At 46.2% G+C, this 27,259-nt stretch overlaps 1 protein-coding gene and 1 long non-coding RNA gene across 2 annotated transcripts in view; one reads left to right on the top strand and one right to left on the bottom strand.

Annotated features, from left to right (window-relative positions):
* Window positions 1-27,259, top strand: part of LOC139264313 (catenin delta-2-like) — a 1,401,072-nt gene that overhangs the window by 230,392 nt on the left and 1,143,421 nt on the right. The gene's annotated exons all lie outside the window — the stretch shown is intronic.
* LOC139263788 (uncharacterized) lies at window positions 2,171-27,160 on the bottom strand. Its single transcript, XR_011593206.1, has 4 exons — window positions 27,021-27,160; window positions 21,213-21,283; window positions 3,746-3,854; window positions 2,171-2,768 (listed from the first exon to the last, which is right to left on the bottom strand). It is a non-coding gene; the product is annotated as an uncharacterized lncRNA (long non-coding RNA).

Here is a 27,259-nt window from a genome sequence, read left to right as displayed (position 1 = left end):
TATTGTCTAGACAAGGAATAATACCTGTGCAATTTAGGATACAAATTAAAACATTGTGTAATTATGGATATGTGTGGTACAGTATAAGTTAAGTGGGAGAGTGGATAAGTGGGACATCCACTTTAGAGGGATCTGGTTTCCTTTAGTGGTTTCCTATGAACCAACTTGCCTGGTTCAGCCAAACAGCCAAATTCCATCTCAGCTACTCAACAGGGCATCTTCTATTCAGTCAGGTAGAATTTTATTAATCTTTGGGTCTCTGTATAATTTGTGTCCTTCTAGAAAAGCTGAGTCGGCTAACTAAAATGTTGATGTACTAAAATGGCAGTAGGTTAGGGTGATTGAAAATAGTTAAAAGATCACAGCTGACCGACTGACTCAGTAATCTCCCCAACCTACCTACAAGACTGGGTAGATTACTGAGTTACAAAGACACACCATAAAAAAAGATAGCTGATTTATATTGGAACAGAAAATACTGGAAACACTCAGCAGGTCAGACAGCATCTGTGGAGAGAGAAAGAGAGTAACATTTCAGGTTGATGACCTTTCATTAGAACTCCAATAATGGCGAGGGCAGGCCATCTGTTTCTCGATAATCATGTCCAGTGGGCGAGGCTGTGTGTTGGGAGCATGCATTCGGTGAATCAACCACCTTTTTCAGCGTAAAGGGTTAAGAAGCACAGACTGATTGTCAGGTGATTGTTGCAATATGACTCCTTCTGCCCCCTTCAAACTTCTCTAAGAGATCGGAAATGGACAGTGACTGAAAAATTTAAAAATAAATTGCTGAGAAGCTGCTCTGTAATACTTCACAGAATTGATAATGCAATAGGACCTCACTCTAACAGTGATCTACCACAGTCTCTGTTATAAAATGCATTATTTATGAGTCCCTGAGTAGCAGAGAAACCACCATCATTGTATAACATTTTTGGAACAGCATCGAAGGATAGTTTTAGCCACAGTCTACATGCATTTGTGTGTGTGTGTGATTTATTTTATCCATTACACTTAATCAATAGAGATGCCTGCTTCTGGGAAACAGGAAATTATACATCTCATTAAATAACTTTACCAAAAACAAAGACAAAATTAGCATGACACACTGAGATGGCAGGTTACTATTGACAGGATAGTGTAACAAGTAATGTGAGCAAGGGCTGCTTTAAAAAATATATATGTTGTGTAGTTGACTGTGAATAAGTACATCTCCATTTTTGCTAAGAATTGATTTGAGCTGGAATCTCACTACACTGGACGAAATTCCGTTGCAGAAACACAATTTTGTTTTTATTCATTCACGGGATGTGAGCATCACTGGCAAGGCACGAATTTATTGGCCATCCCCAATTGCCCTTGAGAAGGTGGTGGTGAGCCGCCTTCTTGAACCGCTGCAGTCTGTGTGCTGAAGGTACTCCCATAAGTGCTGTTAGGGAGGGCGTTCCAGTGATGATGAAGGGAACAGTGTTACATTTCTAAGTCAGGAAAATGTGTGACTTGTAGGGGAACTTGGAGGTGATGGTGTTCCTAAGCGCCTGCTTTCCTTGTCCTTCTAGGTTATCAGTGGACTTTGGTTGGGTACCATTAACCAGAAACTTAACTGGACCAGCGAAATAAATACTGTGGCTACAACAGCAGGTCAGAGAAGGGGTATTCTGTGGTGAGTGACTTACCTCCTGACTCCCCAAAACCTTGCCACCATTTACAAGGCAAAAGTCAGGAGTGTGATGGAATGCTCTCCACTTGCCTAGATGATTGCAGCTCCAACAACATCCAGGACAAAGCAGCCCACTTGATTGGCACCATATCCACCAACTTAAACATTAACACCCTCCACCATGGCAGCAGCGTGTACCATCTACAAGGTGCACTGTATCGACTTGCCAAGGCTTCTTCGACAGCACCTCCAAAACCCGTGACCTCTACCGCCTAGAAGGGCAAGGGCAGCAGGCTTATGGAACACCATCACCTCCATGTTCCCTTCCAAGTCACACAGCGTCCTGACTTGGAAATATATAGCCATTCCTTCATCGTCGCTGGGTCAAAAACTTGGAACGCCCTCCCTAACAGTGCTATGGGAGTACCTTCACCACAAGGACTGCAGCGGTTCAAGAAGGCGGTTCACTACCAGCTTATCAAGGGCAATTAGGGATGGCCAATAAATGCTGACCTTGCCAGTGACACCCAAATTGTAGGAATGAATTTTTTTAAACATCACCAGACAGATATGTAATTTTCTTATATCCCCAGGGGCTGAAATTGACCCTTTCTATAAGAGCTGTAACCGCCTCAAAGCGGCGGACAAGGATCAATATGGACTCATTGCCTAATCGCCACGAAGTCGCCGACATTTCATAAATTCCATTATTTCTCCACCAACCGGCGGCAACCCCCTTTCCGACCCGCGTGGGAAATTGCCCCACGGATCAGCCAGTCGGTGCCACTGACAGCTTGTCCCTGCGGTAAGCTTCTTTTAGCTGGGGATGCACGTCCGCGGTTAAAAGGGTGGGCGCACTGCCGCGGCTGCCATTTTAATTTAATTGTCGGCCGACTCCGTGGTTAGTCGCTGGCCCAGCCAAAACTCTCCCTGGTGGCTCAATGGGCCAAACTAAACTAACTGCAGTGGTTCTCCCCTTTAACTGAAGGGGAGGGATGTTGTGACATATCAGCGTGATGCGCACGTCCGCGTCGCTCTGACATCAGCGTCGGGTTGATGACTCCAAGCGATGTCCGCCCTGCTCCACGACGACTTCTGCCCCTCAACACTGCCCAGAGGGAGAAAAAAAATAAAGTCCTGAAAATCGCTCGATTCTCCAAAAATGGCAGGTGTGCCTACTTTTAGTCGGGTGGGGGGGGGGGCAATTTCGGCCCCCCACTGCCTTGTTAACAGTAATTACATGAGATAATGTAGTGTGTCGACCATCAGCATTTCTTCAGAAAGTTTCGGGCTGGATTTTGCCAGGTCCCACCCGCACGGTGCAGGAGGGACCCGGGAGGCGACGGGAAACCTGGAAGATTGGGTTTCCCGGCATGCTGTGGTGTTTTAACTCCACAGAGTGCGTGCAAAGTCAGGCGTGGGTTCCCCACCCGGAAGCCAGCCTGATTGCCAGGTTGGCTTCCAGTCGTGCGGGAAACTCCGACCAGGAGGCCGCAGGAACAGCTGTGCTGGACCCAGGATGGTGGGGGCGGGGGGATTCAAGCCCAGTGGGGTGTCTGATTTCCCCCAGTGTGGGAGTTCCGATTCCCCGGGAGCTCCGATCCCTGACTCCGGGGAGGGAGGGATGGTGGGGGGTCCAATCCCCGACACCAGGGCTCAGTCACGAACTCCGGAAGTGGTCCGATCCCCGACCCTGGGGCTTAGTCACAATCCCAGGGAGGTGGGGTGTCTTCGGCCCGGGTGGGGGTCAGAATCCCAACCTCGGGTGGTGTAGGCTGCTGGTGGACAGCTTGGGAGGCTGTGAGGAAGCACTCTTGTTCCTCCCAGCCCACAAGAATTGCTGCACGAGGCTGACGTTGCCTCGTTGCAGCCACCCCAGGTATCCCCGACCACCTGCAATAAAACCTGAAAAGCAGGTTAAAGTAGAGGCTGTCGGCCTCATTATAATACGTAAATTGCCAACCCGCCTCTTGGCAGCCCCGTCCTGCCTGAGTGAAAGGTGGAAGTCGGTGGGTTGGGTTGAGTTTCATATTTTTTTTTTCAACTTTCCCTTCCCGACTACGCCAACAACCCATCCGTTCTTACCTCTGAAAATTTGGGCCTCCGTTTCTGACTCATTTCTTTAATCAACATCTTGATCTACAACATTTGAACTCAAGAGGTCCTTCTCTGGTACAGTTCAGCATAGATTTGCCTGTTGGATACAGTACAAATGTGAAACACAGTGTTATCTTAGCTTCACTACAATCAGCTCATTTCCCATCTCATTCATATAATCTTTGAGAGCAGCTAAATTGCACAAAGTTTCACAAATTTTAGCTGAAGTTTAACATCAACTCTGCCACCCCCTCATTGTTACAAACAACTTTATTGAGCAATTTTTGTCCTACTGCAGTCATCCATCTACATCTGAGATGTAACTGGTTTTGTTTTCTCTATTTATCTCATTTATATTTATATGAGCAAAATGGTTTTAAACTGCACTTGGTACATGTCCAAACATTGGGCACTAATTCATATGTTTGCCAAAAACCTTTGAGTGATTTGTTTTGTCTAACTGTATGGGGAAGACTGAGGTGCTACGTGTCAGACTGTCTAACTTCCTTAATGAATAGAAAACCGTAGATGAGCACCTGCCTAAATTTCCACTGAGTGCTTCACCTGGGCAAGGTGATACGCTGCGATTAGATTTTGTAAAAACACCAACCATTATCTTTCACAAAATAACGTTTTGGGATACAATTTTGGGGGGAAATTTGCGGTCAGAGGCTTCCTGCGGGCAAATGTCTCTGACCAAAATGTTTTTAACGAAAATACCTGGTGGTCCCGGAGGAATGAAGGATTACCCTCCAAGGCCTAGATGCGCAGTCCAGCAAACAGGAACATGTCTTCTAGGAGCGTGTGTGTATCCTTGGACCACCAATCACAATGTAGTATTCTCATTCATATTAATGGGAGCTCCGAGCTCCCATTACTATCAATGAGAATACCCCTAAAATCAAATAAAACCTATTTTAAAAAAAACTTCACTTTTTAAAAATTAATAGAAATTGCATTAAATTAAGGGCTAGACTTTCCCTAAAGCCCCCCACCGCTGGATTGCCGCCCAAAAACACCGGTAAGATTCTTCAAATAATGTTGACGAAAAATTCCATAAAAAAGGGAAAAATATCACCCCGCGAGAAAATGGATCTTACACGTAGATTCTCGGCAGTTTCTTGGCGGTTAAATGCAAAAATGGGCAAAATGGCCGGTTCTTTCCAGAATGGACGGTAAAAGTACTCAAAATTTAGACCGAGGCTGCGGTTGGGCCCGGGGATTGGGGGGGAACTCAAAATAAAACTTTTCACTGAAACAAAAAATAAAAATTTAAAAAACATTCTCAAGACCCTTTTTAACTTAATCATCATGAAAGACTTTAAAAATAATTATTAAAACATCTTTTAACTTACCTTTCTTTGCAGGGTACTTACCTATCGCCCTGTTTCTGGCAGCTTTTCAAGAGCGTGTTTTTTGATCTTGCGTATGGGTCCTCGTTGAGGCAAAACTGGACCGTGTCGGTTTTCTCAGTGGTGCACGCAGATGCATGTGGGCGATCTGCTCTCCAGCGGTATTTTGAAAATGTCGGTGGAACTCTTTTTAAAAAAAAATGAAGAGGAAATTTTCGCCGGGTGGTTTTCCGTTGAAAAAGAGCTGTACCGCTGAAGAAACCGCTGAAAATGAAGAGAAAAGTCTAACCCTAAATGTTTTAGAGAAAAAAAAATTGAAATTTAAAAAAAAAGTTTTAATTGTGTCAAATATAAACTTACCTTCATAGACAGTGTTTTTAATATAAAAATAAGTAATATTTAATTTTTCTATGTTTTAAAACTCTTATGCTAATAAAAGTAGGCTCTCTGCCTGATTTGATCAGGCGTAAGAGTTTGAAGGATGTTCACTGGGCAAGAGTTGGGCAAATAGCCCAAATCTCTGCCCGTGAATGTCCTTCTCTCGGGGATGCATGTGATCTGTCAAAAGAAGTTTTGACATTTCACAAAAGCCAGTTCTTGGTGCATGCACATTGCGAGGCCTCTTCGGGTGCATCGCAATTTTCGGGCCAACGTATGAGTAATTTGAGACCTGACATATGTTAATTGCAACATCCTTGGGAGGAAAATGGTGAATTTGGAGTTATGAAAACCCCATCACTGGGGTTTTCCGTGTATCATTTCTGGGTCTGTTGTAAACTGATTGATAGAAATTTATTGCTGTGATTATTCAACAAATCCATTAATCATTGTATTATGCAACTTCCAGGATGCAGAAACAAACTAGTTGAACTTTGGTCTTTTTTTCATCTTGCAATTCCTATGTTCCTATATATGCACAACTTTCTCAAGTTAAGATATGGCTCTTTCAACAATCACTCTCACTCTTACATGACTGTTTCTGATACCAAACATAATTCTACCACAAATGAACAACTCTTTCAGCTCACCAAACTTGCAAGTGTTTGCCATTGGTTGTTTAATACCATCCCATTTCATCAATCCACTGCTTGCACCCCTGATTTTTTGAAATAAGAGCTTCTCTCTCATATATAATCTTAGCTGGTGAGAATTTGCATCTTGAGATGTTTTTAATATTTTCCGTCCATCACCTACCGTATCCAATGTAAATGTGCTGTACGCATCAATGTCTTCGACACTGATTTTGGTAATCTTATTACGATCAATGTTTCCCCCCTAATTTTTTTTGAGTGAGCAGACCCTTTAAGGGGCTGCGCGTCCCAGTCACAATTTTGCACCACGAAACTTAACATTGAATAAGGCAGTCCCAGGGCTGCGTGGGACCAGCAGAGAGTCGCTCAGCTTAGAGGGAACATTGGTTGCACATACTAAGTCTTCTCCTTTCTCTAATATCTGGAGCTAGCTCAGAATCGCCTCAATGTTTGTTTTACCCAGTTCTGTACTGAGATTCACTTTGTTCAAGCAGTGGTAGTCCTTGTACAGCTATTTTCAATCAGTAGATTTTACCATTTCTGATACCGTGTAACTATATTGCTGATTCCCAGCACACTCTATAGGCTTTTTACTGCTCGGGGTCTCTTGTTTCTGAACAATGCTTCATAAAATACAACTTAGAATACTCTGGCCTAGAAATTGGATATGGCCACGAAACGGGCAGTGTTAAGGCCCAATAATGTTAACCTGCGGCAGGTCAAAATGGTCAAGGTAGCGCTACCAACAATCTCTACTTATCACCACTCAGACTTCAGAATCGTAGCTTCACTTCATCCTCACAACATTACCACTGCTGCAATACTCACACCCGCATCTCACACCTTGCACACACTGATGGCTATTGAACTACAGCAAGCACATCACCCAAACACATTGGACCACACTCAATCACACACTTCTCTTTCACTTGCAGGCCAAGGTCACGCATAACAGGAGGGAGCAATGGAGGGGCAGACTGCCATCCATGACATAAGCCTGCTGGAGGAATCAGTGCTTGAAATCAAGCTCCCTGCTGGAGTGGAACTAAACTACAGAACCAGTGGGAACCTGTTCAACCTTCGTCATCTCCAGGCCAGGTCCAAGACCACCCCAACCTCTGTCATCGAGCTACAGTACGCGGATGATGCCTGCGTCTGCGCACAGACAGAGGATGAACTCCAGGACATAGTCAACATATTGACTGAGGCGTATGAAAACATGGGCCTTACGCTAAACATCTGTAAGACAAAGGTCCTCCACCAGCCTGTCCACGTCGCTCAGCACTGCCCCTCAGTCATCAAGATCCACGGACAACGTGGACCATTTCCCATACCTCGGGAGCCTCTTAGCAACAAGAGAAGACATTGACGACGAGATTTAACACCACCTCCAGTGCACCAGTGCAGTCTTCGGCCGCCTGAGGAAAAGAGTGTTCGAAGACCAGGCCCTCAAAACTGCCACCAAGCTCATGGTCTACAGGGTTGTCGTAATACCCGCCCTCCTGTATGGCTCAGAGACATGGACCATGTACAGTAGACACTGCAAGTCGCTGGAGAAATACCACCAACGATGTCTCCGTAAGATCTTACAAATCCCCTGGGAGGACGGACGCACCAACGTTAGCGTCCTCGACCAGGCCAACATCCCCAGCATTGAAGCACTGACCACACTTGATCAGCTCCGCTGGGCAGGCCACATTGTTTGCATGCCAGACATGAGACTCCCAAAGCAAGTGCTCTACTTGGAACTCCTTCATGGCAAACAAGCCAAAGGTGGGCAGAGGAAACGTTACAAGGATACCCTCAAAGCCTACCTCATAAAGTGCAACTTCCCCACTGACACCTGCGAATCCCTGGCCAAAGACCGCCCTAAATGGAAGAAGTGCATCCGGGAGGGCGCTGAGCACCTCGAGTTTCATCGCCGAGAGTGTAGTATATGGAGAAAGAGTCAGACTGAGCACTGTGAGCTCAAAAGTGTGACCTTGGTCTTTTATTGCAGGTCTCCAGAGTGCCTCTCCAACCTGTGAAGCCTCTTTATATACCTGTGCTCCCAAGGGATTATGGGATCCCTTGGGACTCCAGGGGATGAGCCCTCTGGTGGCTGTATAGAGTAAATGCAAGTATACATATATAACAAAGAGCATGCAGAAATCAAGCGCAGGCAGCGGAAAGAGCGTGCGGCAAACAAGTCCCACCCACCATTTCGCTCAACGACTATCTGTCCCACCTGTGACAGGGACTGTGGCTCTCGTATTGGACTGTTCAGCCATCTAAGGACTCATTTTTAGAGTGGAAGCAAGTCTTTCTCGATTCCGAAGGACTACCTATGATAACGATGATGATGATGATGAAGCCTGCTGGTGGAATTGGTGCTTGAAATTATTGAGCAACAGATCATAGAGTCCATGGCAACCGGTGCAGTTCAAACCCTTGGGGACAACAACGGCATGCTCATTACTAATTATTTTTCTCGCATCCCAATTCCCCCTCAGCCCACAATCTCTTCTCATTTTCAAGCTGTTGATAGTGTATGCATGCATTTCTGGCTCCCTGCACCCCCCTTCCCCCCCCCCCCCCCCCCCAATTTCCCCTCACTGTAACCCGACAACTATGCCTTTCTGCTTTCAAATAATCAAGAACAAGCACCTGAGCAGACTGTTCCCAAGGTGAAGCACGAGAACGAGGGAGGAAGAAGACGACACAGCGTCACTGTATCTGTCACTCGCAAATACCAGCTTAGAAACTGGCAGTGCACGTACTTTAGAGGCTAGTGAGGAAGCGAGATCGGCACAGGCCAAGGTACAAATGGGCTGCAGCAAGGCTAGGGGGATAGGGTAGCTCGGAAGCCAGCCCCCTAGAGGGCGAGTTTGCATGTGAGTTCTGCTGCATAGGACTCAGATAACGACCTCGATGAGGCGGCCTTTAGAAGAAGGGTGATGGCCTTGCACATCGAATTGCTTGGTGCAATGGCAAGCCTGCCAGAATGCCACTTAGCAATGTCAAGGAGCATGGAGGAGTCCACCTCCAACATTGCACAGGGCTCTGCTCAGAGCTTGGAGCCCAGGATTTCCAGGATGGAAATGATGGAAGATTCCTGAAGAGACTGCGTCAGCCCGGACATGATGCTGGGTGTGATGGGCGATGTCGCAGCTGACATTGCAGCACAGGCAGAAGCAACCCCCAATGTCTTCATACTGCTGTCAAGCAGTCTCAGCTTTGTGCCATCCAAGCTCAGACTGCTGCCATCGTGGCTGGGTTAACCAGTGTCGACCAGGGCTTGCAGGGTGTCGCAGCAGCCTGGCAATGTGTGCTCCAACAGATTGCTAAGAATGCTGAGAAACCACCCCAGAGGAGTGGCAGTGGGTCAGTGGAGCAGAACCTTACTGTACTCTTTCATTATGACAGCATTCCTACTCCCACTATTGTCATTCCGCCATATCCTTGTTGCTGCCTGTCATTTGGTGAGTAGCTTTTCTTTTTCTTTATCAGTAAGTAACATTTAGCATTGTTGTTGCCAACTTAAGCGTATCTAAGGGTTAAGTCATGGCAAGAGAGCTCGGACACGTGTTATGCTCCTCCTGTACTATGTGTGAAGTCATGGACGCTTCCGGTGTCCCTGACGACTACGTGTGCGGGAAGTGCATCCGCCTGCAGCTCCTGACGGACTGCATTGCAGCACTGGAGCTGGGGGTGGATTCACTCTGGAGCATCCACGATGCTGAGAATGACGTGAATAGCACGTTTAGTGAGCTAGTCACACCGCAGGTAAAGGGTACTGAGCCAGATAATAAATGGGTGATCAGCAGGAAGAGCAGTGTAAGGAAGGTAGTGCAGGGGTCCCCTGTGGTCATCCCCCTGCAAAACAAATACACCACTTTGGGTACTGTTGAGGGGGATGACTGATCAGGGGAGGGCAGCAGCAGCCAAGTTCATGGCACCGTGGGTGGCTCTGCTGCACAGGAGGGCAGGAAAAAGAGTGGGAGAGCTACAGTGATAGGGGATTCGATTGTAAGGGGAATAGATAGGCGTTTCTGCGGCCGCAACCGAGACTCCAGGATGGTATGTTGCCTCCCTGGTGCAAGGGTCAAGGATGTCTCGGAGCTGGTGCAGGACATTCTGAAAAGGGAGGGTGAACAGCCAGTTGTCGTACACATAGGTACCAACGATATAGGTAAAAAACGGGATGAGGTCCTACGAGACGAATTTAGGGAGCTCGGAGCTAAATTTTAAAAGTAGGACCTCAAAAGTAGTAATCTCAGGATTGTTACCAGTGCCACGTGCTAGTCAGAGTAGGAATCACAGGATAGCTCAGATGAATATGTGGCTTGAGGAGTGGTGCAGAAGGGAGCGATTCAAATTCCTGGGGCATTGAAACCGGTTCTGGGGGAGGTGGGACGAGTACAAACCGGACGGTCTACACCTGGGCAGGACTGGAATCAATGTCCGAGGGGGAGTGTTTGCTAGTGCTGTTGGGGAGGAGTTAAGCTAATATGGCAGGGGGTTGAGAATCTATGCAGGGAGGCAGAGCGAAATAAAAGGGAGACAGAGGCAAAAGATAGAAAGGAGAATAGTAAAAGTGGAGGGCAGAGAATCCCAAGGCAAGAAACAAAAAGTGCCACATTACAGCAAAATTCTAAAGGGACAAGGTGTGTTAAAAAGACAAACCTGAAGGCTCTGTGTCTTAATGCAAGGAGTATCCATAATAAGGTGGATGAATTAACTGTGCAAATAGATGTTAACAGATATGATGTGATTGGGATTACAGAGACGTGGCTCCAGGATGATCAGGGCTGGGAACTCAACATCCAGGGGTATTCAACATTCAGGAAGGATAGAATAAAAAGAAAAGGAGGTGGGGTAGCATTGCTGGTTAAGGAGGAGAGTAATGCAATAGTTAGGAAGGACATGAGTTTGGATGATGTGGAATCTATATGGGTAGAGCTGCAGAACACCAAAGGGCAAAAGGCGTTAGTGGGAGTTGTGTACAGACCTCCAAACAGTAGGAGTGATGTTGGAGAGGCAATCAAACAGGGAATTAGGGGTGCATGCAATAAAGGTGCAGCAGTTATCATGGGTGACTTTAATATGCATATAGATTGGGCTGACCAAACTGGAAGCAATACGGTGGAGGAGGATTTCCTGGAGTGCATAAGGGATGGTTTTCTAGACCAATATGTCAAGGAACCAACTAGGCGGGAGGCTATCTTAGACTAGGTGTTGTGTAATGAGAGAGGATTAATTAGCAATCTCGTTGTGCGAGGCCCTTTGGGAAAGAGTGGCCATAATATGGTGGAATTCTACATTAGGATGGAGAATAAAACAGTTAATTCAGAGACCATGGTCCAGAACTTAAAGAAGGGTAACTTTGAAGGTATGAGGCATGAATTGGCTAGGATAGATTGGCGAATGATACTTAAGGGATTGACAGTGGATAGGCAATGGCAGACATTTAGAGACCGCATGGATGAACTACAACAATTGTACATCCATGTCTGGAGTAAAAATAAAACGGGGAAGGTGGCTCAATCGTGGCTATCAAGGGAAATCAGGGATAGTATTAAAGCCAAGGAAGTGGCATACAAATTGGCCAGAAATAGCAGCGAACCCAGGGACTGAGAGACATTTAGAACTCAGCAGAGGAGGACAAAGGATTTGATTAGGGCAGGGAAAATGGAGTACGAGAGGAAGCTTGCAGGGAACATTAAGACGGACTGCAAAAGCTTCTATAGATATGTAAAGAGAAAAAGGTTAGTAGAGAAAAAGGTTAGTAAAGACAAACATAGGTCCCCTGCAGTCAGAATCCGGGGCAGTCATAACGGGGAACAAAGAAATGGCAGACCAATTGAAGAAGTACGTTGGTTCGGTATTCACTAAGGAGGACACAAACAACCTTCCGGATAGAAAAGGGGTCAGAGGGTCTAGTAAGAAGGAAGAACTGAGGGAAATCCTTATTAGTTGGGAAATTGTGTTGGGGAAATTGATGGGATTGAAGGCCGATAAATCCCCAGAGCCTGATGGACTGCATCCAAGAGTGCTGAAGGAGGTGGCCTTGGAAATAGCGGATGCATTGACAGTCATTTTCCAACATTCCATCGACTCTGGATCAGTTCCTATGGAGTGATGGGTAGCCAATGTAACCCCACTTTTAAAAAAGGAGGGAGAGAGAAAACAGGGAATTATAGACAGGTCAGCCTGACATCGGTAGTGGGTAAAATGATGGAATCAATTGTTGAGGATGTCATAGCAGTGCATTTGGAAAGAGGTGACATGATAGGTCCAAGTCAGCATGGATTTGTGAAAGGGAAATCATGCTTGACAAATCTTCTGGAATTTTTTGAGGATGTTTCCAGTAGAGTGGACAAGGGAGAACCAGTTGATGTGGTGTATTTGGACTTTCAGAAGGCTTTCGACAAGGTCCCACACAAGAGATTAATGTGCAAAGTTAAAGCACATGGGATTGGGGGTAGTGTGCTGATGTGGATTGAGAACTGGTTGGCAGACAGGAAGCAGAGTAGGAGTAAATGGGTACATTTCAGAATGGCAGGCAGTGAATAGTGGGTTACCGCAAGGTTCTGTGCTGGGGTCCCAGCTGTTTACATTGCACATTAATGATTTAGACGAGGGGATTAATGTAGTATCTCCAAATTTGCGGATGACACTAAGTTGGGTGGCACTGTGAGCTGTGAGGAGGATGCTATGAGGCTGCAGAGTGACTTGGATAGGTTAGGTGAGTGGGCAAATGCATGGCAGATGAAGTATAATGTGGATAAATGTGAGGTTATCCACTTTGGTGGTAAAAACAGAGAGACAGACTATTATCTGAATGGTGACAGATTAGGAAAAGGGGAGGTGCAACGAGACCTGGGTGTCATGGTACATCAGTCATCCCCTCGCTATGAAGGCCAACATGCCATTTGCTTTCTTAACCGCCTGCTGTACCTGCATGCCAACCTTCAATGACTGATGTACCATGACACCCAGGTCTCATTGCACCTCCCCTTTTCCTAATCAGGGGCAGGGAGGTGTTATTACAGTTATACAGGGCCTTGGTGAGGCCACACCTGGAGTATTGTGTACAATTTTAGTCTCCTAACTTGAGGAAGGACATTCTTGCTATTGAGGGAGTGCAGCGAAGGTTCACCAGACTGATTCCTGGGATGGCGGAACTGACATATCAAGAAAGACTGGATCAACTGGGCTTGTAATCACTGGAGTTCAGAAGAATGAGAGGGGATCTCATAGAAACGTTTAAAATTCTGATGGGTTTCGACAGGTTCAATGCAGGAAGAATGTTCCCAATGTTGGGGAAGTCCAGAACCAGGGGTCACAGTCTAAGGATAAGGGGTAAGCCATTTAGGACCGAGATGAGGAGAAACTTCTTCACCCAGAGAGTGGTGAACCTGTGGAATTCTCTACCACAGAAAGTTGTTGAGGCCAATTTACTAAATATATTCAAAAAGGAGTTAAATGTAGTCCTTATTAGTAGGGGGATCAAGGGGTATGGCGAGAAAGCAGGAATGGGGTACTGAAGTTGCATGTTCAGCCATGAACTCATTGAATGGCGGTGTAGGCTCGACGGGCCGAAGGGCCTACTCCTGCACCTATTTTCTATGTTTCTATCTAGCCAGCCCAGACTGCTGCCGCCCATGCCGAGGTGGTGCAGTCTACAGCCAGGCCATATAGGCCCAGAGTTGCTCATGGTCATCCTGCAAGGCCATCTGAAGTCTCCCCCATGGAAACTCAGCAGCCTTCCACCAGCCATGTTACAGCCACTGGGGGAATACTTCATAGGAGCACTAGGACAGGAAAGGGCACATATTGTAAATGTAAATATGTGTGAAGTGATTTTGGATAAATTTATTTATTTTGTTTTGAATTTTTTATGGTGGCTCTCATTTCAACTTTGTGTCCAGGAGGATTCTGTGATATTCTGTGAAAGAGGAATGATATGATGAGGATGTGGTGAGCAACGGGGATCTGGGGATTCATTCATTGGAATCGGAGTCAGATGAGGCATTCACGGACAGCCCATCTGGAAGGAGGTTTGGTTGACTGCCTCCTTCCTCCTCTGCCTTTTCCTCCTCTCCCTCATCCTCCCGCTGAGATAGTCCCACAATCCCTGGTGGCAAGGGCTGCGCCCTCATAATGGCCAAGTTGTGAAGCATGCAGCAGACCACCGTTTGTACTGGAGAGCCTTTTACGAGCGTCTAAGGCAGTAGAACCATTGCTGCAGTCGCCCAGTGGTCTGCTTGATGATGTTCCTGGTGGCAGCATGGCTCTCATTATATGAGTGCGTGCGGAGGGGAGTTATGAGCCAGATGCAGAAGGAATAACCCTTGTCTCCGAGCAACCACCCTCAAGTTTGATGTGGTGGCTGGAAGATTGCTGGCACACTGGACTTATGCAGGATTGAAGGCATCATGGTTGCTGCCAGGATAGCAGGCATTGACCATCAGGAAACACTGGTCGTGATCACACACCAACTTCACATTAAGTGGTAGCCTTACTGGTTACAGAAGATCTCAGGATTGTTATACGTCACCCGCAAAGCTACATGGATGCAGTCGATAGCGTCCTGCACCATGATGCATGCTCCTCCTGCTTTTCTCTGCTCAGAAGAATCTCAGTGACCTCTCGGATGCAGCGATGGACAGCGAACTTTGAGATGGTAGCTATGTCTCCTGCTATAGACTGCAAGGATCCGCTGGCGAAGAAATTGAGGACCATGGTGACCTTGACTACCACTGGGAGAGTTGTGATCACCCTGCTCTCAGGCTGCAGGTCTGGTTGCAGGAGGTGGCAGAGTTCTGTGACCCAAGTCCTTGATGAAGCAGAGCCTCCTAATACATCTACTTAAGCCAGGAGCAGTGTAAGAGAAGTGCTGTCTGAAGACCCTAGGTAGATAAGGCCTCCTGTTGAAAGCCCTTCTGTTCCTCCTCTTCCTCCCTCTGCGTGCTGCATCTTGTTTTCTTCGCTGCCTCCGCTCTTTCTCCCAAAGATACTTAATCGCAAGGGGTAATGCCAGTAGAGCCCCCATGACAGTGGGCAAGTGTTCTGAGCAGAAGCCTTTAAATAAGAATTAAGGCATTCTCCACTTGCAACAACACTTCGTGTTATCTTAGAACCTTGAAAGAAATGTATAAAGCTGCTTGTAGTTGCAGAAAGTTGCACAGAACATGTCAGATGCAAGTAATTGCTGACGATCTCTCTAATACCGCTGCTGGTGCCGTCTTCCTGTTTGTTAACGCTTGCTCAGCCCGTCACTCTTAAGGCATGCCAGTAAGATGAATGGCGAGCTCCAAACTCGCAGATCGGGCGTCAAGGGAGGGTTGCACACTCATTGACATCACAATCTGCATCATTTACATAATTTTAATGATTGCTGACATCGACAGCATTACCGGCCTTCCGAAAATGGCAGCTGCCACCGGCAACGGATAGAAATGAAGCGGCTGCCATTTTGTCACCGGAATATGGTGGTAACAGGTGGCGATAAACCCTGAATTTTTAGGTATCTGATTGTAGAACTGGTTGAAACTGGTTTGGGTACCTAATTATACAACAACATCAATTTGAATTGATGTAACACCTTTAACATAGTAAAAAGTTCCAAGGCACTTCAGAGGAGCATTTTTAAAACATATTTTGACATCAAGCCACAGAAGGAGATATTTGCACAGGTGAGCAAAAGCTTCATTGAAGAGGTAGGTTTTAAGGAGCATCTTAAAGGAAGAGAGAGAGGTAAAACATTGTTTAACCCATGCAGCTGTAATGGTACATAAAAATCTTCAGACACATGTCTTGTTCATTTGATGAGTATATCAATATCACTATAACGGGGAGAGTCCTGCCTTCAGCTAATATTTCTTTACTTTCTCTCACTGGAGAGGTGGAATAGAAGGAACTGGACTAAATCTCAGTTCTGGCAACTATTCATTTTTCAGCAAGTTCTGAATCGGAGACCCAGAGACACATGAAACAGCAATGCTGCTGAATGCCACGGTGAACGGGAGATAGGCTATGAAGTCAGCTGTGACTCAGTTGGTAGCACCCTTTGCCTCTGAGTCAGATGGTTGTGAGTTCGAGTCCCACTCAAGGGACTTGAGCACAAAAATCTAGGCTGACACTACAGTGCAGTACTGAGGGAGTGCTGCACTGTCGAAGATACCGTCTTTCGGATGAGACGTTAAACCGAGGCCCCATCTGCTCTCTCAAGTGGACATAAATGATCCCATGACACTATTTCGAAGAAGAGCAGGGGAGTTATCCCTGGTGTCCTGGCCAATATCTCTCCCTCAATCAACATAATAAAAATAGATTATCTGGTCATTATCACATTGCTGTTTGTGGGAGTTTGCTGTGTGCAATTTGGCTGCCATGTTTCCCACATTACAACAGTGACTGCACCCCAACAGTACTTCATTGGCTATAAAGGACTTTGAGACATCTGGTGGTGGTGATCGTGAAAGGCAGTATATAAATCCAAGTTTTTCTTTCCTTTTACGTGACCCCATTGACTATGTTATAAGCATGATTGGTCCACTGCATCTGTCCCTGTGCCATGGGGCCAGAAAAAGGGAGAACCAGGGTCTGGGGAAGAGACAATCTTGGTTGAGTTTTTTAATTGAATGTTTTATATTTTCCCAAAGTGCAGCATGACAAGCAGACAAGTGATGTCCCAGATTGACATCACATGAAGCTTGTGGGAAAATAGACCATTCGGTCAAAAAGTGAAATCAATTTTGGGTTTGTGTTCTCTTTGACCACTGTAAAAAAAAAAAAATGGTTATATTTGTTTCTTCGTCATTGAGTTTTAAAATTAGGTCATAATAATAATAACTTTTATTTATATAGCACCTTTAATGTAGTAAAACGTCCCAAGGCACTTCACAGCAGTGTTACAAGACAAAACAGAGAAATTTGATACTGAGCCACAAAAAAATTAATTAATGCAGATGACCAAAAGCTTGGTTAAAGAGGTAGGTTTTAAGAAGCGTCTTAAAGGAGGAAAGAGAGGTAGCGAGGCGGAGAGGTTTAGGGAGGGAGTTCCAGAGATTAGGGCCCAAACAGCTGAAGGCACGGCCACCGATGGTTGAGCAGTTCTGATGAGAGATGTTCAAGAGGGCAGAATTAGAGGAGCACAGACATCTCGAGGGGTTGTGAGGCTGGAGGAGATTATAGAGATAGGGATGGGCAAGGCCATGGAGTGATTTGTATACAAGGATGAGAATTTTGAAATCGAGGCATTGTTTAACCGGGAGCCAATATAGGTCAGAAAGCACAGGGGTGATGGGTGATCGTGACTTGGAGCAAGTTAGGACATGGGCTGATGAGTTTTGGATGATCTCAAGTTTACGTAGTGTGGAATGTGGGTGGCCAGCCAGGAGTGAGTTGGAGTAGTCAAGTCTAGAGGTAACAAAGGCATTAATGAGGGTTTCAGCAGCAGAAGAGCTGAGGCAGGGGCAGAGGCAGGCAACGTTAGAGGTGGAAAAAGGTGTTTTAGTTATGCCGCGGATGTATAGCTGGAACATCATTTCAGGGTCAAATATGACACCTAGGTTACAAACAGTCTTGTTCACCCTCAGATTGATGCTAGAGAGTGGGATGGAGTCAGTGGTTAGGGAACGCAGTTTGTGGCAGGGACCAAAGATAATAGCTTCGGTCTTCCCAATATTTAATTGGAGAAAATTTCTGCTCAACCAGTACTGGATGTCGGACAAGCAGTCTGCCAATTTAGATACCAAGCAGGGATCGAGAGAAGTGGTGGAGAGGTAGAGTTGGATGTCGTCAGCGTACATGTGGAAACTGACTCCGTGTTTTCGGATGATATCGCCAAGGGGCAGTATGTAGATGAGAAATAAGAGGGGGCCAAAGACAGATCCTTGGGGGTAACGAGGTAACGATGCAGGAGTGGGAAGAGAAGCCATTGCAGGAGATTTTCTGGCTACAATTAAATAGATAAGAATGGAACCAGGCGAGTGCAATCCCATCTAGCTGGACGATGGTGGAGAGGCGTTGGAGGAGGATGGAGTGGTCAACTGTGTCAAAGGCTGCAGACAGGTCCAGAAGGACGAGGAGGGATAGTTTGCCTTTGTCACACTCACAAAGGATGTCATTTGTGACTTTGATGAGAGCTGTTTTGGTTCCGTGGCAGGCACGGAAACCAGATTGAAGGGATTCAAACATTGAAATCATGGAAAGATGGTTACGGATTTGGGAGGCAACAACATGTTCAAGTACTTTGGACAGGAAAGGGAGGTTGGAGATGGGGCGATAGCTAGCAAGCAAAGTGGGGTCAAATGTTTTTTTTGAGGAGAGGTGTGATGGCAGCAGATTTGAAGGAGAGGGGAACAGTACCTGAGGAGAGAGAACCATTAACAATGTCAGCTAACATGGGAGCCAAAAAAAGGAAGTTGGGTGGTCAGCAGTTTAGTGGGAATAGGGTCAAGGGAATAGGAAGTGGGACTGATGGACACGGTGAGCTTGGAGAGATCAAGAGGGGAGATCAAAGAGAAACTAGAGAAAGATGTGAGTTTAGGCTAGGGCAGGTGGGAGCCTCAGATGAAGTTTGGCGCTGTGGGCTAGGTGAAGGAAGGGAACTCTCGGAGGCAGCTGATCAGATGGTCTCAATCTTTGAGACAGAGAAGTCCATGAGCTCCTCACACTTGTTGGAGGTGAGTGTGATGGAGACAGGGAAGAGGGGTTTAAGGAGATGGTTAGCAGTAGAGAATAGTAGCCGGGGGTTATTTTTGCATTCCAGAATGATCCTGGAATAGTGAGCAGTTTTTGTCGACAAGAGTAGGAACCGATAATGTTTTGTGTGTTCAAGCCAGATCTGGCGGTGAATGGCTAAACCAGTTGTCTGCCACATCCATTCAAGTCTGTGCCCATTTGACTTGAGGGAGCAAAGATGAGGGCTGTACCAGGGGGAACGGCCAGTGTGGGAGAGAGTAATCTTTTTAATAGGGACTAGGGCATCATCATCATCATAGGCAGTCCCTCGGAGTCGAGGATGACTTTCTTCCACACTCGAAATGAGTTCTCAGGTGACTGAAGAGTCCAATGCGGGACCTACAGTCTCTGTCACAGGTGGGGCAATCGGTGGTTGAAGGAACAGGTGGATGGGGAGCCTGGGTTGCCGTGCGCTCCTTCCGCTGTCGAAACTTGGCTTCAGCTTGCTCTCGGCGAAGAGATTCGGTGTTCAGCGCCTTCCCGGATGCTTTTCCTCCACTTTAGGCAGTCATGGGCCAGGGGTTCCCAGGTGTCGGTGGTGATGTTACATTTTTTCAAGGAGGCTCCCTTGAAACTTTTCCTCTGCCCACCTGGGGCTCGCTTGCTGTGTCGGAGCTCCAAGTAGAACGCTCGTTTTGGGAGTCCCGTGTCGGGCATGCGGGCGATTGGCCCGTCCAGCGGAGCTGATCGAGCGTGGTCAGTGCTTCGATGCTGGGGATATTGGCCTGAGCGAGAACACTGACGTTGGTGCGTCTATCCTGCCAATGGACTTACAGGATCTTGCGCTACTTCTCCAGTGTTTTGAGGTGCCTGCTGTTCATAGTCCATGTTGCATCAAAGGTGGTGGTGGTGTCATAAATAACGATTTGCAACTGCCAGCCTGGCATAAAACTGGAAATGAAAACTGTGCAGTCTCTCCAACAGGTGGCTGATCTGCAATGCCAGCTTTGTGCCCAGGTGGTAAATTGAAAATCTTACCACACTCTTTCATGTCAATCCTGGGAGAGTTCGGTTCATTGGAGTCAGTGATTTCCATGCTGTTATAATACTGCTGATTTGGATGGTTCCCAAACATGGTATTATAATATAGGATCTAAAATACCTGTCTTTGCTCATTTTAATAAAGAGAGTGAGTGTGAGCAGTGACATTTCACCACTTCAATCAAAATTGCACCATCTGCAGTTTAACTTCAGTAGGATTTGGGCATTTCAGAAAGGATTTGGCAAGATTTATCTCCACACTATCCACATTTAATGAGAAACTGAGACCGACTGACACGGAAACTGGTGGAGATGTGAGTCTGCTTCGGAAAACTAGTAGGCATTTCAAGACCAGCATAGCAAGTATACAGTCACCGTGCCCAGATGACTGGGAATGTTTGGGCACCAGTCTGAGTGCTCATGCTAGTAATGTCCAATTAATCATCTGGAAAGTGATAACACAATTAAAGAGCCCTGGATACTTTGTAGGAGGGTTTAGGGCAACATTTCTTTGAGCTGGAAATTGCATATTAATTCTAATACCAGAGAAATTGGCCCCATTTATTTTTAAGTCACAAAGTATCCCCATGACGGCTCCCTATGAATTAGCAGTGTAAAGGTATCGATGATGTTTCTTTGAACACAACTGGCAATTAATTAGAATTAAAATATTAGCTGGCTTTGCTCATCAAGGGTACAATTCATGAGTACATTACAACTGATATTAGTAACCTCTTGATTGTGTAGGCAGCTGACCAACATGCTCAGTTACTTTTTTTTTGGAGTGCCTGAAACACCACAAAATAAGACTTCAATGAAAGAGTTGTATAGATTTAGTAACATAGGGCTAACACTGGTTACTGTGGGCCCAAGTTTCGGCTCGAGATGCTCCTATTTTTTTGGAGCAACTAGTTTAGTATGGAGTATCTTAGAAATCGCAATTCTCGGCATTTAGTTTGCTCCGGTTCTAGTTAGTTAGAATAGTTTAGTTTTAGTACAGTTTTTTTCCAAAAGGGGGCGTTACCAGCCACTTATGCCTGTTTTGAAAGTTTAGGCAGCGAAATGTTACTCCAAACTAACTTAGAACGGAGTAAGTGTCGATTTTTGTATGCTCAGAAAAACTTTGCCTACACTTTATAAATTAGGCGCAGGTAGCGAGAGATAGCGGGGGGAAGGGAAATTCGGGGATTTTACAAAGCATTAAACACTTCACTTTTACCAATAACGAGCCATCATCAATAATAAATGATAAATAAATTAATAAATCAACCAATAAATCAATCAATCAAAAAAAATTAAAAAATTAAAAAAATAATAAAAAATCAATCAATAAATAAAAAATTAAAAGTTTCCACTCACCTACTGCACACCGGGAGCCCTCCAACAGCCTGTTGAAGAGGAAGACTGGATGGTATCTGGTACGGCCAATTCTATAAATTGAGAACCTGCAGTTCACTAGATTTTCAATGATTCATTTGCAGCTCTATTGGTCCTTCTCTTTTTGCTCCTTCTCCTTTTTCTCACGTTCAGATTTCGCTTCTTCTGCCTCATGTCGCTTAATCAAAACCTCCACTTCTGCTTCAACACCTTTATGCGAGATGGGGGGGGGGGCGAGAGAGAGAGAGGGGAGGCGAGAGAGAGAGAGGGGGGTGATGGGGGGGCTGGAGAGAGGGGGGCAAGAGAGGAAGAGGGGCGAGGGAGCGGGGATGGGGTGGGGAGGCGACATGAACTGTCAATTGGAGTCAAAGCAGCAATTGAGATTCATAGTTTGGTTTTGGTCAACTCTGAAAATTTTCCACTGATCAACAGATTGGTTTCTCACACTTGTAGAATAAGACCCATTTGTTACAGGAGATGCCGGTCGGGCGGGCCCCGCCGCGAAAGAGGATTTGGGCGGGGCCCGTTACCAGGAAATGCCGGTTGGGCGGGCCTCGCCGCTGGCGAGGAGTTTGTGCGGGGCCTGCCCCTGAGGAGATGCCGGTTGGGCGGGCCCCGCCGCCGACGAGGTGTTCGGGCTGGGCCCGTCCCCGAGGAGATGCCGGTCGGGCGGGCCCCGCTGCAGAAAAGGTAAGGGCAGTCGGCCCGGGATAGAGGCGACATCCCTTCAGCCAGGGATAGGGTTGTCGCCCGGAGACAGGACGCACTGGGAGGGCCAGGAGCTACTGCGCATGCACGCAGCTGCTGGCACTCTTTTTGGCGCAGGGCTGTAGCTCCGCCCCCAGCAGCTCCTGCTGTGCCGCGCCGAGCTGGAAACGGCTCGACATATATCCGAAAATAGTGAGGTAAGTATTCAGTGCAATTTATGTTCCAAAAATTAGGCGGGCCTCTCCGATGTGCACCATTCTAGCGGGGGTCCGAAACTTGAGCCCTGTGAGTGGAGAAGCTAATGGTGACAAGTTTGCAAAGTCCACTGAAGCAATAATATGACGTAAGCTCTTTTTTTAAAGCTCTTTCTTTCATTATTTAAATAAATCTTTGCAGTAATGTCCAACAATACTAAGTAAATGCATCGGAACAAAAAAGTTAATAGATTTCTTTGAACAAAATTAAAATTAAGAGTAACAAAATTAAACTTAATTTAAAAGGTAAAGTAGAGAAGATGTGAGAAGAATAGTGGTGACACCTTGGCCTGATTTAATGTAGTTGTATCTGATCCACTGTCACCTACTTAAATGGGGGTGTTAACACTCATCTATGCTTTTGTTATCTCTAGACTCGACTATTCCAATGCTTTCCTAGCTGGCCTCCCACTTTGTACTGTCCATAAACTTAAGCTCCTCCAAAACTCTTCTGCCCGTTTCTAGAGATTTGAGCACAAAAATCTAGGTTGACACTCCAGTGGTGTACTGAGGGAGTGCTGCACTGTTTGAGACATCAAACTAAGGTCCTATCTGCTCTCTCAGGTGGACGTAAAAGATCCCATGGCACTATTTGGAAGAAGAGCAATGGAATTATCCCCAGTGTCCTTCAATCAATACCACAAAATAAAACACATTATCTGGTCACTATCACATTGCTATTTGTGGGACCTTGCTGTGCACATATTGGCAGCCACGTTTCCTACATTACAACAGTAACTACACTTCAGAAGTATTTCATTGACCGTAAAGCACTTTGAGACGTCCTGAGGTTGTGAAAAGCGCTATGTAAATGCAAGTATTTCTTTTCTTTCTTTCTAACTCGCATCAGTGGTGCAGCAGGGAGGGATTCAAATTCCTGGGGCATTGGAACCGGTTCTGGGGGAGGTGGGACCAGTACAAACCGGACGGTCTGCACCTGGGCAGGACCGGAACCAATGTCCTAGGGGGAGTGTTTGCTAGTGCTGTTGGGGAGGATTTAAACTAATATGGCAGGGGGATGGGAACCAATGCAGGGAGACAGAGGGAAACAAAAAGGAGGCAAAAGCAAAAGACAGAAAGGAGATGAGGAAAAGTGGAGGGCAGAGAAACCCAAGGCAAAGAACAAAAAGGGCCATTGTACAGCAAAATTCTAAAAGGACAAAGGGTGTTAAAAAAACAAGCCTGAAGGCTTTGTGTCTTAATGCAAGGAGTATCCGCAATAAAGTGGATGAATTAACTGTGCAAATAGATGTTAACAAATATGATGTGATTGGGATTACGGAGACGTAGCTCCAGGATGATCAGGGCTGGGAACTCAACATCCAGGGGTATTCAACATTCAGGAAAGATAGAATAAAAGGAAAAGGAGGTGGGGTAGCATTGCTGGTTAAGGAGGAAATTAAGGCAATAGTTCGGAAGGACATTAGCTTGGATGATGTGGAATCTATATGGGTAGAGCTGCAGAATACCAAAGGGCAAAAAACGTTAGTGGGAGTTGTGTACAGACCTCCAAACAGTAGTAGTGATGTTGGGGAGGGCATCAAACATGAAATTAGGGGTGCGTGCAATAAAGGTGCAGCAGTTATAATGGGTGACTTTAATATGCACATAGATTGGGTTAACCAAACTGGAAGCAATACGGTGGAGGAGGATTTCCTGGAGTGCATAAGGGATGGTTTTTTGGACCAATATGTCGAGGAACCAACTAGGGGGGAGGCCATCTTAGACTGGGTGTTGTGTAATGAGAGAGGATTAATTAGCAATCTCGTTGTGCGAGGCCCCTTGGGGAAGAGTGACCATAATATGGTGGAATTCTGCATTAGGATGGAGAATGAAACAGTTAATTCAGAGACCATGGTCCAGAACTTAAAGAAGGGTAACTTTGAAGGTATGAGGCGTGAATTGGCTAGGATAGATTGGCGAATGATACTGAAGGGGTTGACTGTGGATGGGCAATGGCAGACATTTAGAGACCGCATGGAGGAACTACAACAATTGTACATTCCTGTCTGGCGTAAAAATAAAAAAGGGAAGGTGGCTCAACCGTGGCTATCAAGGGAAATCAGGGATAGTATTAAAGCCAAGGAAGTGGCATACAAATTGGCCAGAAATAGCAGCGAAACCGGGGACTGGGAGAAATTTAGAACTCAGCAGAGGAGGACAAAGGGTTTGATTAGGGCAGGGAAAATGGAGTACGAGAAGAAGCTTGCAGGGAACATTAAGACGGATTGCAAAAGTTTCTATAGATATGTAAAGAGAAAAAGGTTAGTAAAGACAAATGTAGGTCCCCTGCAGTCAGAATCAGGGGAAGTCATAACGGGGAACAAAGAAATGGTGGACCAATTGAACAAGTACTTTGGTTCGGTATTCACTGAGGAGGACACAAACAACCTTCCGGATATAAAAGGGGTCGGAGAGTCTAGTAAGGAGGAGGAACTGAGGGAAATCCTTATTAGTCGGGAAATTGTGTTGGGGAAATTGATGGGATTGAAGGCCGATAAATCCCCCGGGCCTGATGGACTGCATCCCAGAGTACTTTAGGAGGTGGCCTTGGAAATAGTGGATGCATTGACAGTCATTTTCCAACATTCCATTGACTCTGGATCAGTTTCTATGGAGTGGAGGGTAGCCAATGTAACCCCACTTTTTTAAAAAGGAGGGAGAGATAACAGGGAATTATAGACCGGTCAGCCTGACATCGGTAGTGGGTAAAATGATGGAATCAATTATTAAGGATGTCATAGCAGTGCATTTGGAAAGAGGTGACATGATAGGTCCAAGTCAGCATGGATTTGTGAAAGGGAAATCATGCTTGACAAATCTTCTGGAATTTTTTGAGGATGTTTCCAGTAGAGTGGACAAGGGAGAACCAGTTGATGTGGTATATTTGGACTTTCAGTAGGCTTTCGATAAGGTCCCACACAAGAGATTAATGTGAAAAGTTAAAGCACATGGGATTGGGGGTAGTGTGCTGACGTGGATTGAGAACTGGTTGGCAGACAGGAAGCAAAGAGTAGGAGTAAATGGGTACTTTTCAGAATGGCAGGCAGTGACTAGTGGGGTACCGCAAGGTTCTGTGCTGGGGCCCCAGCTGTTTACACTGTACATTAATGATTTAGACGAGGGGATTAAATGTAGTATCTCCAAATTTGCGGATGACACTAAGTTGGGTGGCAGTGTGAGCTGCTAGGAGGATGCTACGAGGCTGCAGAGCGACTTATATAGGTTAGGTGAGTGGGCAAATGCATGGCAGATGAAGTATAATGTGGATAAATGTGAGGTTATCCACTTTGGTGGTAAAAACAGAGAGACAGACTATTATCTGAATGGTGACAGATTAGGAAAAGGGGAGGTGCAAAGAGACCTGGGTGTCATGGTACATCAGTCATTGAAGGTTGGCATGCAGGTACAGCAGGCGGTTAAGAAATCAAATGGCATGTTGGCCTTCATAGCGAGGGGATTTGAGTACAGGGGCAGGGAGGTGTTGCTACAGTTGTACAGGGCCTTAGTGAGGCCACACCTGGAGTATTGTGTACAGTTTTGGTCTCCTAACCTGAGGAAGGACATTCTTGCTATTGAGGGAGTGCAGCGAAGGTTCACCAGACTGATTCCCAGGATGGCGGGACTGACCTATCAAGAAAGACTGGATCAACTGGGCTTGTATTCACTGGAGTTCAGAAGAATGAGAGGGGACCTCATAGAAACGTTTAAAATTCTGACGGGGTTAGACAGGTTAGATGCAGGAAGAATGTTCCCAATGTTGGGGAAGTCCAGAACCAGGGGACACAGTCTAAGGATAAGGGGTAAGCCATTTCGGACCGAGATGAGGAGGAATTTCTTCACCCAGAGAGTGGTGAACCTGTGGAATTCTCTACCACAGAAAGTTGTTGAGGCCAATTCACTAAATATATTCAAAAAGGAGTTAGATGAAGTCCTTACTACTAGGGGGATCAAGGGGTATGGTGAGAAAGCAGGAATGGGGTACTGAAGTTGCATGTTCAGCCATGAACTCATTGAATGGCGGTGCAGGCTAGAAGAGCCAAAGGGCCCACTCCTGCATCTATTTTCTATGTTTCTAAGTCACGTTTACCCACCACCCCTGTGCTCGCTGACTTTAAAATTTTAAAATTCGCATCATTGTTTTGAAATTCCTCCATGGCTTCGCCCCTCCCTATTTCTCCTCAAGCACTACAACCCTCAAAGATCTCTACGCTCTTCCAATTCTGGCCTCTTGCGCGTCCCCGATTTTCATTGCTCCAACATTGGGAGATCTGCCTTCAGCTGGAATTCCCTAAGCTCTGGAATTCCCGCTCTAAACCTCTCCACCTCTCTGCTACTTCTTTTCTTTTAAGACGCTCCTTAATTTACATAATTATTGCAAACCCTCCCTTCGCTTAGTACATGTTTGCTTATAAATGCCTGAGTGAGGGGGGATGACTGACTGAAAATTGGAAGGGATCTTCAACCACTCCAATCTGTTTTCCACAACCCAATTGTCAGAAATGGCCCCAAGTGCTTCACGGAGATGACGCCAGCCCCTAGAAGGATGTACCTGTGCACAATAAGCCTTTTGGTTAGATTTTCTCTCCTCCTCAACTAAAATAGTTTCCTTTCATTGTTGGACAGGAATTCTGCTGTTTTGGGGAACATTCTTGGTATTAAAAATATTGCCTGTTGGGGTGGGAGTGGAGAGAATAAAAACAAATTCCTGTTTCCCCCCCCACCCCACCGGGTATAATGGATGGTTATCAACATTGATCCATCTGCCCCATTCCTCCTGAGGATCATGGGCTAGATTTTCCCCAAGCAGTTTTTTCGGCACACTTACCGTAAATGCGCCGACTTTGTGCGCTGGAAACGGCACCGAAAAAATGTGCCCCCATTCTGGCAGCTCTGCTGTGTATCCCGGGCCCTGGCATGGCGTTTCTCGTGGGGTGGGGGGCAGAGCTACAGTGCTGCGCAGCAAACACTGCCGGCACCTCTCTGCGCGCATGTGCAGTAGCTCATCGCAGCCCGATGCTGTGTGGGAGGGGCCGAAGCACGCCATCCCTATCCCGGGCCGAGTGG

Source organism: Pristiophorus japonicus, chromosome 5, assembly GCF_044704955.1.
Source record: "Pristiophorus japonicus isolate sPriJap1 chromosome 5, sPriJap1.hap1, whole genome shotgun sequence".
Lineage (NCBI taxonomy): Eukaryota > Metazoa > Chordata > Chondrichthyes > Pristiophoridae > Pristiophorus > Pristiophorus japonicus.
Note: the sequence above shows the minus strand (reverse complement) of the source record. Positions and strands in the feature narration are given on the sequence as shown.